Source organism: Tachysurus vachellii, chromosome 15 (genome assembly GCF_030014155.1).
Source record: "Tachysurus vachellii isolate PV-2020 chromosome 15, HZAU_Pvac_v1, whole genome shotgun sequence".
NCBI classification, from domain to species: Eukaryota; Metazoa; Chordata; class Actinopteri; order Siluriformes; family Bagridae; genus Tachysurus; species Tachysurus vachellii.
Genome location: NC_083474.1, coordinates 6,605,609 through 6,617,759, shown reverse-complemented (window position 1 = coordinate 6,617,759; position 12,151 = coordinate 6,605,609).

The following is a 12,151-nucleotide window of genomic DNA, read 5'->3' as shown; positions in this document are numbered from 1 at the left end:
AACAAACAGGTTTTTTTTTTGTTTTGTTTTTTTTATATTTACAACCTTTTTGCTAGTATGTTCCTGTGCAGAAGTTTAATGAAGTGGTGCAAAAGGGGCTGTAACCTTCTGCCAACACCGTGGGATTTTTAAACCTATTTTTGTTTAAATAGGTGTGTGCGTCACTGCCTGCCATGATCCCTCTTGAGATACAGGGATATTTCCCTGACTTCAAGCTCAGAGTTATAGGTTTTTTTCCCATTTATAAGAAGAAACATTTTGTGGAAAGGGGGCACAATGGTTAGCACGTTTGCCTCACACCTCCAGGGTCGGGGTTCGATTCCCGCCTCCACCTTGTGTGTGTGTGTGTGTGGAGTTTGCATGTTCTCCCTGTGCCTCGGGGGTTTCCTCCGGGTACTCCGGTTTCCTCCCCCAGTCCAAAGACAGGTTAATTGGCTAATTAGGTTAATCTCTGGAAAATTGTCCGTAGTGTGTGATTGTCTGAGTGAATGAGAGTGTGTGTGTGTGCCCTGCGATGGGTTGGCACTCCGTCCAGGGTGTATCCTGCCTTGATGCCCAATGACGCATGAGATCGGCACAGGCTCCCCGTGACCCGAGGTAGTTCGTATAAGCGGTAGAAGATGAATGAATGAATGAATGAATGAACATTTTGTGGACATTTGCTACTGGTCTGTATCTCTTACTTCACATAAACTGACCAATTCATCCAGATCCTAAAAAATCTGAAAATGACAGGATATTATTACAATAGACATTATTCTTAATTATGTAGTTGTAGCTATGAAAGGTCAGGTGATAATAAAAGGATTTATAATGTAAGTCTTAAGGAGTTCGGGACAGAGCTAAGAGGCAACCTAAGAAATGATCATTGCTCAATTTAATCTTGTATTCATGAAAATCCTGTTTAAAGTTTTTAATTCGGAAAGAACTCCTGACATTTTTTTGATTTACGTATAGAGAGACTCATTAATGTGAAACTCTTGATATATAGAGCTTAGAGTGGCAAGTTTAAATTGTGCTATTTCATGTTAATTACCTGAAAGAAAGTAATCCAAAACAAATCTATCAGCTTAGACTAATGTGATGTTAATTCAAAATACAATCTATTTATTAAATGACTATTCACAACTTTGTAGCATTAACGCGAACTTAATTAACGTTATAAAACATTATATATGTGATCGATAAAAGTCAGTTTGAATGTTTTTTATTGCACATTTACATAATAATCTTATTATAATATCATTATTATGTTATTAGGACATGCAGTCAAATTTCATTTTACAGTTACAGTAATGAACGTGATTGCAGAGACACGATGCTTTAGATTTTAGCTAACCTCGTTTGAGTCCCTCCTCTCCGAAGACATGCTTTGTAGGCTGATTGGCATTTCTAAATTGTCTGTAGCGTCTAAGTGTGTATGTGATTGTGTCGTGAGGATGGTTGGCATGTCGTCCCCAGCCTCGTCCCTTGGGATTGTCTCTAGTTTAATGTGGCGTTTAAGTGGGTAGGTTATGTGTAGGTTAAGTGGTTGCTTTTCACTGGTGTCAAAAAAGACAAGCATGGGATTGATCGCATTCTGTACTGAGAACTGACCGATCAACACAAGCAGCATGGTGGTGTAGTGTATGATATCGCCACCACCTTACAACTCCAGCATCCTGCTTCCATCTTAAATGTGAGTTACTGTCTGTATAGTTTCTGTAGGTTTCCTGTGTAGGTTTCATCTGGTTTCCTGTCACCTCTCAAATACTTAGCATTAGGACGTAACACTCACATTTATTAACCCTTTAAACATGTTTTCTTAAAGTGAGAAAAACCTGAAGCAAGAATATGATTTACATCATGTTAAAGAGGTAAACTATTCAATTCAGCTTAGTTATCACTTGTACGCCTAGACAATTAATCATAAAAATCATTAAAAACAATTATTTTGCATATTACATTTATTTATAGTAATTCCATTTTATTTGTATGGCACTTTTAACAATGGACATTGCCACAAAGCAGCTTTACTGAAGTATAAAAATTCAGAATATAAATTAAGTTTAAAATGAACTTTTATTTTTATCTCTAATGAGCAAGCCTGAGGTAACGTAGTGAGGAAAAACTCCCTACAACTATATGATGAAGAAACCTGGAGCGGAACCAGACTCAGAAGGGAACCCAGACTCTTCTGGGTGACACCGAAGTGTGTGTTTAAATAATGTCCTGTATATATTTTAAGTGTATAAAGTGTGTAAGCATGTATAACATAGATATTACATACAGTATGTTAAGACTGGAAAAAAGAGCGAGTGAATCTGGATAACTGCGTGAAGGTGCAGGTGTATGAGCAGGTGTTCCAATTAAAGTGGACACTGAGTTTATATATTACGTCATTGGATCTCTGCGTGTTTTTTCCTTAAATGCTATTAGACACATGGGGAATTGTTTTATGTAGGTCAGGCTGTCAACTGAATGGAAAATGCGACATTCTTTTTTTAAATAGATTTTTTATCGTGCAGTTTAGTGGCTTTATGGCTTGTGTGAGTGCAACCGAACTAATCAGCCATATTGTTCCATAAGAAGCTGCATAGCCATAAGTGATTCATTATATCTTGTTAGTGAACAATTCTGTAAACCAGACAATTTAAGCCCATTTTTACTGGATTTTAATAATGTAGGTCTGTTGTGGATAGTAACAGCGCTAACATAGATTTAAATACATTTTGGAAAAAAAAGATAAAATAGGAGTAAAAAAATTTCGGTCAGTCTGGAAGCCAGTGGTGTGTGTGTGTGTGTGTGTGTGTGTGTGTGTGTGTGTGTGTGTGTGTGTGTGTGTGTGCAAAAGAAGGGTTTTTAAATGATCATAAAAGAAGCTTCAGGCTGTGCTTTTATCTACTAAACACACCTAGTATTAAAGAAGCCTTACTCAACTAAAACATGATAATATCATATTTAAGCACATCCTAAAAGCATGTGCAAGGAATATCAATCTCAGGTTTAGAATGAATTTGACTTCAGAGCTAGCAGGTATAATCAGTTGTTGTGAAGTAGTGACGCTGTAGCGCTTCCAACAGAACAGAACATTTTAAGAAACAAATAATAGTCTGATAAATGTTGTGTGTCATAAATACAAATGATGGTTCCTTAACCTACAGTATGCAACCGTTTAATCCAAGTCAGACATCTGTAGCTTAAAAAAAAATCCAATGTGTCGCTAGTATTTCACATGTACACACACCTGCACACATACATGGTGAAAATAAATAGCTGATTTATATCCAGCTGTGTTTGCAGTGTTACCAACAAACCCATTAACGTGAGGCTACTTGCTGTGCATGCTGAATAAACAATGAATGAACACTGCACAGAGCGAGCTGTGATCTCTGCCAAAGTGGCAGGATATATATACAGTATCTCACAGAAGTGAGTACACCCCTCACATTTCTGTAAATATTTTATTATATCTTTTCATGTGACAACACTGAAGAAATGACACTGTGCTACAATATAAAATAGTGAGTGTACAGCTTGTGTAACAGTGTAAATGTGCTGTCCCCTCAAAATAACTCAACACACAGCCATTAATGTCTAAACCAAATGTCCAAATTGGGCCATAGTGTCATTATTTTGTGTGGCCACCATTATTTTCCAGCACTGCTTTAACCCTCTTGGGCATTTAGTTCACCAGAGCATCACAGGATGCCACTGGAGTCCTCTTCCTCTCCTCCATGACGACATCACGGAGCTAGTGGAGATTTTGTGCTCTTCCGTTTAAGGATGACCCACAGATGCTCAATAGGGTTTAGGTCTGGATACATGCTTGGCCAGTCCATCACCTTAGAAATTGTGCCATTAGTTATTTTTGTTTTCTTCAAATCATCACTTGGGAAACTTTGGCATCACTTTTGCTGACAAAACATATGCAGCTTCTCTGCTTTAGAGGATTTAGAGCAAGTGTCCTTGACTGACCAGTCTGTTGTTAATAACATATAATTTCTTGAACAAATATGCTCAATAAATAATTCAAATAGGGGGCACGGTGGCTTAGTGGTTAGCACGTTCGCCTCACACCTCCAGGGTTGGGGGTTCGATTCCGGCCTCCGCCTTGTGTGTGTGGAGTTTGCATGTTCTTCCCGTGCCTCGGGGGTTTCCTCCGGGTACTCCGGTTTCCTCCCCCGGTCCAAAGACATGCATGGTAGGTTGATTGGCATCTCTGGAAAATTGTCTGTAGTGTGTGATTGTGTGAGTGAATGAGTGTGTGTGTGTGCCCTGCGATGGGTTGGCACTCCGTCCAGGGTGTATCCTGCCTTGGTGCCCGATGACGCCTGAGATAGGCACAGGCTCCCCGTGACCCGAGGTAGTTCGGATAAGCGGTAGAAGATGAATGAATGAATAATTCAAATATATATTCATCACAACAATAAATGACTGTTTAACCAATTTTATCCATAGAATTAGCCTTAACATGTATTTATTTGTTTGTTTGTTTTAGTTTTTTAAGGTACTACAGCATGTAAGATGCTATACAGGGCCTGCAGACACCAGTAAGGAAGAGCTGCAGCTCTACTCAAGCCTTACTTAAGTGTGGTAGCTGCGTATCGTATTTAATATTTGTAGATTTTTGACTGTTAGAATTGCATCCAAGTCTTAATATCACTTAAACAGTAACATAATATCCAGTGGAATGGAAAAAAGATTTGCTTAGGTTTGACAGTCTGATGGTCATCAAGTTATAAAAATGTCAAGTGCAATCACTCAAACTCAGACTCTATTTACTTTTGTATTACTCCTGTACACATGGCATCCAAAAAATATGCAACGGCTTGTCGTATGCCTTTGTTTCTTCATTTGCACTACTGTATGTCATAAAAACAGAACCCTTTATCACAAAGTAACTTTTAATTTCTGAATTATCTTGCATCTCTTCTACTCCTAACCCCTGTTTATTTTTCTTTTATTTTGGTTTCAGTGGTTTAATAACACAATTATGCACGATGTGTTTCAGGAAAGATGGAAGAAAGAATTTACCCTTTACTGGAGCTAATTGACCTAAACATGTTTTAATATAACTGTGCCCCTGTGGGGCACGGTGGCTTAGTGGTTAGCACGTTCGCCTCACATCTCCAGGGTTGGGGGTTCGATTCCCGCCTCCACCTTGTGTGTGTGGAGTTTGCATGTTCTCCCCGTGCCTCGGGGGTTTCCTCCGGGTACTCCGGTTTCCTCCCCCGGTCCAAAGACATGCATGGTAGGTTGATTGGCATCTCTGGAAAATTGTCTGTAGTGTGTGATTGTGTGAGTGAATGAGTGTGTGTGTGCCCTGCGATGGGTTGGCACTCCGTCCAGGGTGTATCCTGCCTTGATGCCCGATGACGCCCACTGAGATAGGCACAGGCTCCCCGTGACCTGAGGTAGGTCGGATAAGCGGTAGAAAATGAATGAATGAATGAATTTACCCCTGTGAATAAAGCAAGCTCCATGAAGACATGGTTTGCCAAGTCTTCAATTCCATCAGTCTGCACAATAGAATCAATTCAGCAGGACACGAAGTGGTCATGATAAATGCTAGATATAATTCTTATATAAACTATCTAAGAGAGAGTTTAATGTTTTTACAGGAATCTAGCTCAAAAGTGGAATGTCTTAGTTATTAATGACCTGTCTAGTAGGTCCCAGAAGGAGAATGTTAAAAAAGATGATATGCTGCATCTGAAGAATCAGAAATGATCTCCTTTACTCACTTAGGAGTGTTCAGAATAATATAAAAGAATTATTCATTCTTCTATGTATGAAATGATGTGAAAGTTAACGGAGGTCTGTTCCGGTTAGGACTTTGAAGTATATTGCAGGACTGATTTTCCAAATGAAACATATCATATTAATGGAAAAATGTTATATAAATATATATATATATATATATATATATATATATATATATATATATATATATATAAATATATATATATATATATATATACTCACTATCCACTTTATTAGGTACACCTGTCCAACTGCTCGTTAACACAAATTTCTAATCAGCCAATCACATGGCAGCAACTCAATGCATGGTCAAGACGTGGGATCTGCTGCAGTTCAAACCGAGTGTCAGAATGGGGAAGAAAGGTGATTTAAGTGACTTTGAACGTGGCATGGTTGTTGGTGCCAGACGGGCTGGTCTGAGTATTTCAGAAACTGCTGATCTACTGGGATTTTCACGCACAACCATCTCTAGGGTTTACAGAGAATGGTACGAAAAAGAGAAAATATCCAGTGAGCGGCAGTTCTGTGGGCGCAAATGCCTTGTTGATGCCAGAGGTCAGAGGAGAATGGCCAGACTGGTTCGAGTTGATAGAAAGGCAACAGTAACTCAAATAACCACTCGTTACAACCGAGGTATGTAGAAGAGCATCTCTGAACGCACAACACGTCGAACCTTGAGGCGGATGGGTTACAGCAGCAGAAGACCACACTTACGGTACTAGTAAGTTGTACCTAATAAAGTGGCCGGTGAGTATATATATATATTCAACATCCACTTTATTAGGAAAACCTGCACATCCACACATTCATACAGTTGTCCAATTATCGAATCATGTAGTAGCAGCACAACACAAGCCATCATGGAGATACAAGTCTACTGATTCATTTAATGTTCACATCAAAGAGCAGAGTGGAGAGAAATGGAGATTCTGTGACTTGTTGATAACAGGTGGGGGACGGAATTCATAGAATGGTGCAAAAACAAAACCAGTGAGTGAGCAACAGATGTGGGTGGAAATGCTTTGTTGATAAGAGACGTCAGTGGAAAAGGCCAGATCGATTCATGCTGCCAGGATAAAGTAACTCACTTTTTTTTATCACTCTTTACAACTGTGATGAGCAGAAAAATCATCCCAGCATGTACTAAACACAAGAGCAGATGACCACATCAAGATCCACTGATATCAGGCAAGAACTAGAATTTCTGCACAGACTAATCAAAACTGGACAGCTAAAGACTGGATGATTTTTTCCTCTAATCTACAACTGTCCAGTGAGTCTGTGCTTCCATGCTACTGTGATACCTATCATAGCTGACAGGACTGGACCCTGATGTGGTCATCTGCTGTTGTGGCCCTTCCACCTCATGGCTTAATGTGTTGTGCTTTCTGAGATGCGTTTCTGCTCACCACAAGTGTACAGAGTGATTATTTGAGTTACTGTAAACTTCCTTACAGCTCAGGGTAGTCTAATCATTCTCCTCTAATCTCTTTCATCAACAAGGTGTTTCAGCGTCACAGGATTTTTTTTGTTTTTCTCACCATTATAGAGAAAATCCCAGGATATCAGCGGTTTCCGAAATACTCAAATCAGCCCATCAGGCACCAAAAATCATGTCATTGAGTCTCAGGGACGTGTTGTGAACATAAACTGAAGCTGTTGACCTGGGTCTGCATGATTGTATGTGCATGTCATAAATCAGTTTATTTTAGACTTTTGTAGAAACAGTCATATGTTTTAATATTGATCAGATGATGAAGTTATTCATGCAACCTATTTGTAACAGTCACTAAGATTTGCTATCTATTTGGATCCTCACTGTCACTGTCATCAGCAGTGCTTAAGGAGACGTGAAATACCGTCACAGTGTAATGAACACCAACAAAATGGAGTATTTACATTTACCTGAAAACGCCTTTGAACTTTGACTGAACATGCATTGTGCAATTAAATTAGAAATTACACAAAAGGACAGACAAAAGAATCAAGTTGAGTGGGTTTTTCATTCGCTGGGAAAGAAAATGTCACCAATTTCCTGTTTAGCATGGATGGTATTTAGAGGAAAAACAGCGCAAAGTCACAAGCAATTAAAAAAAATTAGAAATCACAGCCGCTGATCTGTCTTTAAGTTTATGTGTGTAATAGTTTACACCACACCAAGCCTATTATGTGGTGGATGAGACACAATGTACTGGTCAGTGTGAATAGTTTAATTGTCAGTGTATTGATGGATATTATATTATATTATATTACAGTATATCCCTCCGATTAGAGTTTTATAATTATTAGATTACAACTCTTGTGGACGTTTTTGAGAAAATAAAATATCACATTGGTACAGTAGGCTTTTATTTTTATCACACAATTTATTTGTACTGCTGCACAGCAGGACCTAACACTCCTCATGTAGCATCAGAGATCTTTGGGGCCTTGATCATTGATTACATTAAGATTTAATAGGCATAATTCAAACAAAAAAACATGTAAGAGAAAAACTTCATCATTGGCTTAGATGCACAACGCCTACTTACTGTATCTCCTGATCTGGCTAATCTTTCCTTACCAAGGCCTGTTAAAAGCTGTTTATGAGTCTTGCCAACTCGTCTCCGGTTCCCACTGTCCCTCTCATATTATACAAAACAATCCCCGGTAATAACAATTTCTAGTCACAACAATGACATCATTGGAAGTTCAAATCCTTACAAACAGCTCCTAAGTAAAAATGTCCACCACAATTCCCCCCTTTTGTCCCTGGGACATTACACAAAACTTTACTAATCATTAATCATTAATCAGTAACAAAGAACTAAGCATTATGACCAGCCATCACTGTTTGAACTGTACATGTCATTTTAATCTGAATCCATATCATGACTTTTCCAGTACTGGCCATGCAGGTCAAAAAGTTCAACGACGAGGTGATTATTTAGTTGATGGATGTGTAAAGATGTTGTCAGCGTGCATCAATGCATCAGACTGAACATAAAGCCAGATGCCAACCTTGGCTTTTCATGCAATTTAAAAACCAGGAACCTTCTGCAGTTGGCATCCGATAAATGTGGAGAGACATGACAAAACTGCTTTCTGGCTTAGTGTATTAGTCATGGTTCGACTGACTTGAACCGCTAAAAATGGTGAGAGAACAAGAGTGTGCTTACAGTTTATAAAGTCCTCAAAAAGTGAGGCACCTGAAAGCAAAGTGTTAGAAATTGAAGGTCACATTAGCAATACGGTGTAATTACCATACACACAAAAAAACAAAGCATAACAGTTTTGTACTTTAGGCTATTTTAAGGCTCTGTAATTCAGCAAAAAAATAACACCCTGGACCAGAAGAAATGTGAGCTGTAACACTGGGGATTTAGAGCAGCGACCAAGAGCTTGTTCAAGTGTCTTAAAAGGTCAAAGGCACAAAAAAAGAGAAAATAATGGAAGCGTGCGCAATACTACTGCATTACAGCTCACACGGTCAATTTCAGTAAACTATTCACAAACCACACAGGCAATTTTCACAATACTTTTTTGCATTTAAACCTATTCATGTCCTGCTCAGTGTGATACACCGTGAACAGCAGGAAGAATCAATAGGCTTACCCAAGTGTTTAAAACACCTGTGAGAAGAGTTTGAAAGCTGGGAAAAGTGTATTCACTCCTTTGTGTATTCACTCTCATTGGATATTCATGGTTTTTTTTTAGTTTTTTAGAAATTTTCATAACAATAATCCTGATCTGATGTCCATGGGACATACATTAGTCTCTCTGTAGAAACAAATGCATTTCAGGTGTTCATAAAATTTTAATGCAAACAAATAGAGTAGTCTATAGTGACTCTAATAACTTGATATATTAATCTAATGGCTGTTGCATTGCAGATGAAAGATGGTACTGCAGTAAATGCATGTAAGGCACTGCAGTACAGGAGAGCTGATTAACTGATTCATTATAATCAGTCCCTGAACTAAATGGACCATTTGTTGCGATGTGGGAGTTTTTTTTTTGTATTGATCCAGGTTGTGCACTGAATGAGCAACAAGGTGCTGCAGTGTTTGGCCCAGAGGTATGTGTTAATCTTAAACATTTATGGCAAATGCTCCTGGCACATAAATTGTTATTTAACGCTTATTGTTTATAATATTTTCGATTTAGAGGCATATGCAGTGACTTATATCGCCATGGTACCAGGATTAAAGCAAAGATGCTTTGAGAATTGCTTGTCATAAATCATTTGCCATTCCCTGCATGCCACTTTAGATTAACTCTGAATGGCTACATAGAGTCAGGTTGGTTTTTATAACGATGAAAGACAATTAAAATGATCCTCGCCAAAAGGAAAGTATATATAGCGTCCCACGTGTAGCTAATCTTCAAGGATAGACATCAGTAGATAGATGGCTTGATAGAAATGCAGTAAATTTCAGAAGTATTTCTACACTTTAGGATGGAAAATTGATTGAATGCATGAGAAAACATAACAAACAATTTCACACACTAAAAAAAAAAATAAATAAAATGCTCCTTGATATAAAGTTTGTTTTTAATTAAACAATAAGCGAAAGTAGAAACCCACCCTGTAACAATCCATCTCAAAAACCGGGATTCTGAATTTATGGATAAGCGTTCACACTGTCATAATAAGCGAACATTTCCAAAGTGAATTCTGACAATACCACAACCATCTGTGGCCAAGAGTAAAGACTGTACAACCGGTCAAGCTCACAGTATGGAAGAGATGGCATAGTCTCCTTGTTAATCACAGTGGCATAAGACAGAGTTATAAGGGATGAAACCGAAATGCAAACACATTATTTTTATGATGCAATCTGAAACTGAAAAAGCTGAAATCTAGTTTCCAGTAGTATCTAACACTAGTAATCTTACATCAAGACTTCTTTTTCTTCTTTCGGCTTTTCCCTTCAGGGGTCGCCACAGCGAATCATCTCTCTCCACCTATCCCTATCTTCTGCATCCTCAACACTTGCACCCACTAGCTTCATATCCTCATTAATTACATCCATATACCTCCTCTTTGGCCTTCCTCTTTGACTCCTGCCTGGCAGCTCCATGTCCAACATTCTCCTACCAATATACTCACTCTCCCTCCTCTGAACATGTCCAAACCATCTTAATCTTTGTCCCCCAAACGTCCAACATGAGCTGTCCCTCTGATGTACTCGTTCCTAATCCTGTCCAATCTTGTCACTCCCGAAGAGAACCTCAACATCTTCAGCTCGGCTACCAATCTTACATCAAGACTATTAACTGAAAATGCAAAAAGTCAGAAAATAACATTTCATCATAACATAACATGTCATAACTAAACACGTGGTTGATTTAATAAGATGATCTAAAGATCAGTCTGAACAGGTATCGTGGTGCATTGTCTCTCCAGGATTAATAGAATTCCTGATAGACTCTGAGTTGTGGTTTGTGTTGGTTTTCTATATAGTTGCTGCCATCTAGTGTGAGATTTATAAATTATTGCATTAGAAATGTAGCATGGCTTGGAGCTTTTCACAGGAAAATTGAGCCCAATGTAGGAAGAGATCCTGAATGGAATGCCAGTTTGTTGCAGTGCACCACATACGCACTCATTCACACACTCATTTGCACCTAGGAGCAGTTTCCGTTCATCCGTTTTCTGAAACGCAGGAAGCTGGAAGCTGGAAGCTGGAAGCCTATCCTTTGGGACTCGTGGTACAAGGCAAGGGGTGCCAGTCTGTGGCAGGGAACACACACATTCACACACTACAGACAATTTTGAGATGCATGGCTTTGGACTTGGAGGAAACAGCTGAAGCACAGTAAAAGCATGAAAACTTGCGTGCACACGGTGGGAATCCTAAGAATTTATCTTAGCCAATACACTTGCTGGCATGCTTTTGAAAGATGGAAGAAAACCAGAGAACCCTGAAGTAGCCCAAACTCTGAATCAAACCTAGGGCTCAGGATGTGTGAGGTAGCAACACTACCCAATGTCACTTTCCAGATCAACATAAAAGTTAAATAGTTAAAGAATTAGGATTAAGAATGCAGGCCCAATGTTATATATAGAGTGCCTTGCAAAAGTATTCATACCCACTGAACTCTTCCACCTTTTGACAAGTTACAACCACAAAGAAAAATGTATTTTATTGGGATTTTATGAAATAGACCGAAAGAAAGTGGCAGATAATTGTCAAGTCTAATGAAAATTATAAATGGTGTCCAATTTTTTTTTTTTTTACAAATAAATATCTGTAAAGTCTGGTGTGCATTTGTATTCAGCCCCCTTTACTCTGATACCCCTAACTAAAATCCAGTGAAACCAACTGCCTTCAGAAGTCACCTAATTAATAAACAGAGTGTACCTGTGTGTAATTTAATCTCAGTATAAATACAGCTGTTCTGTGAAACCCTCAGAAGTGTG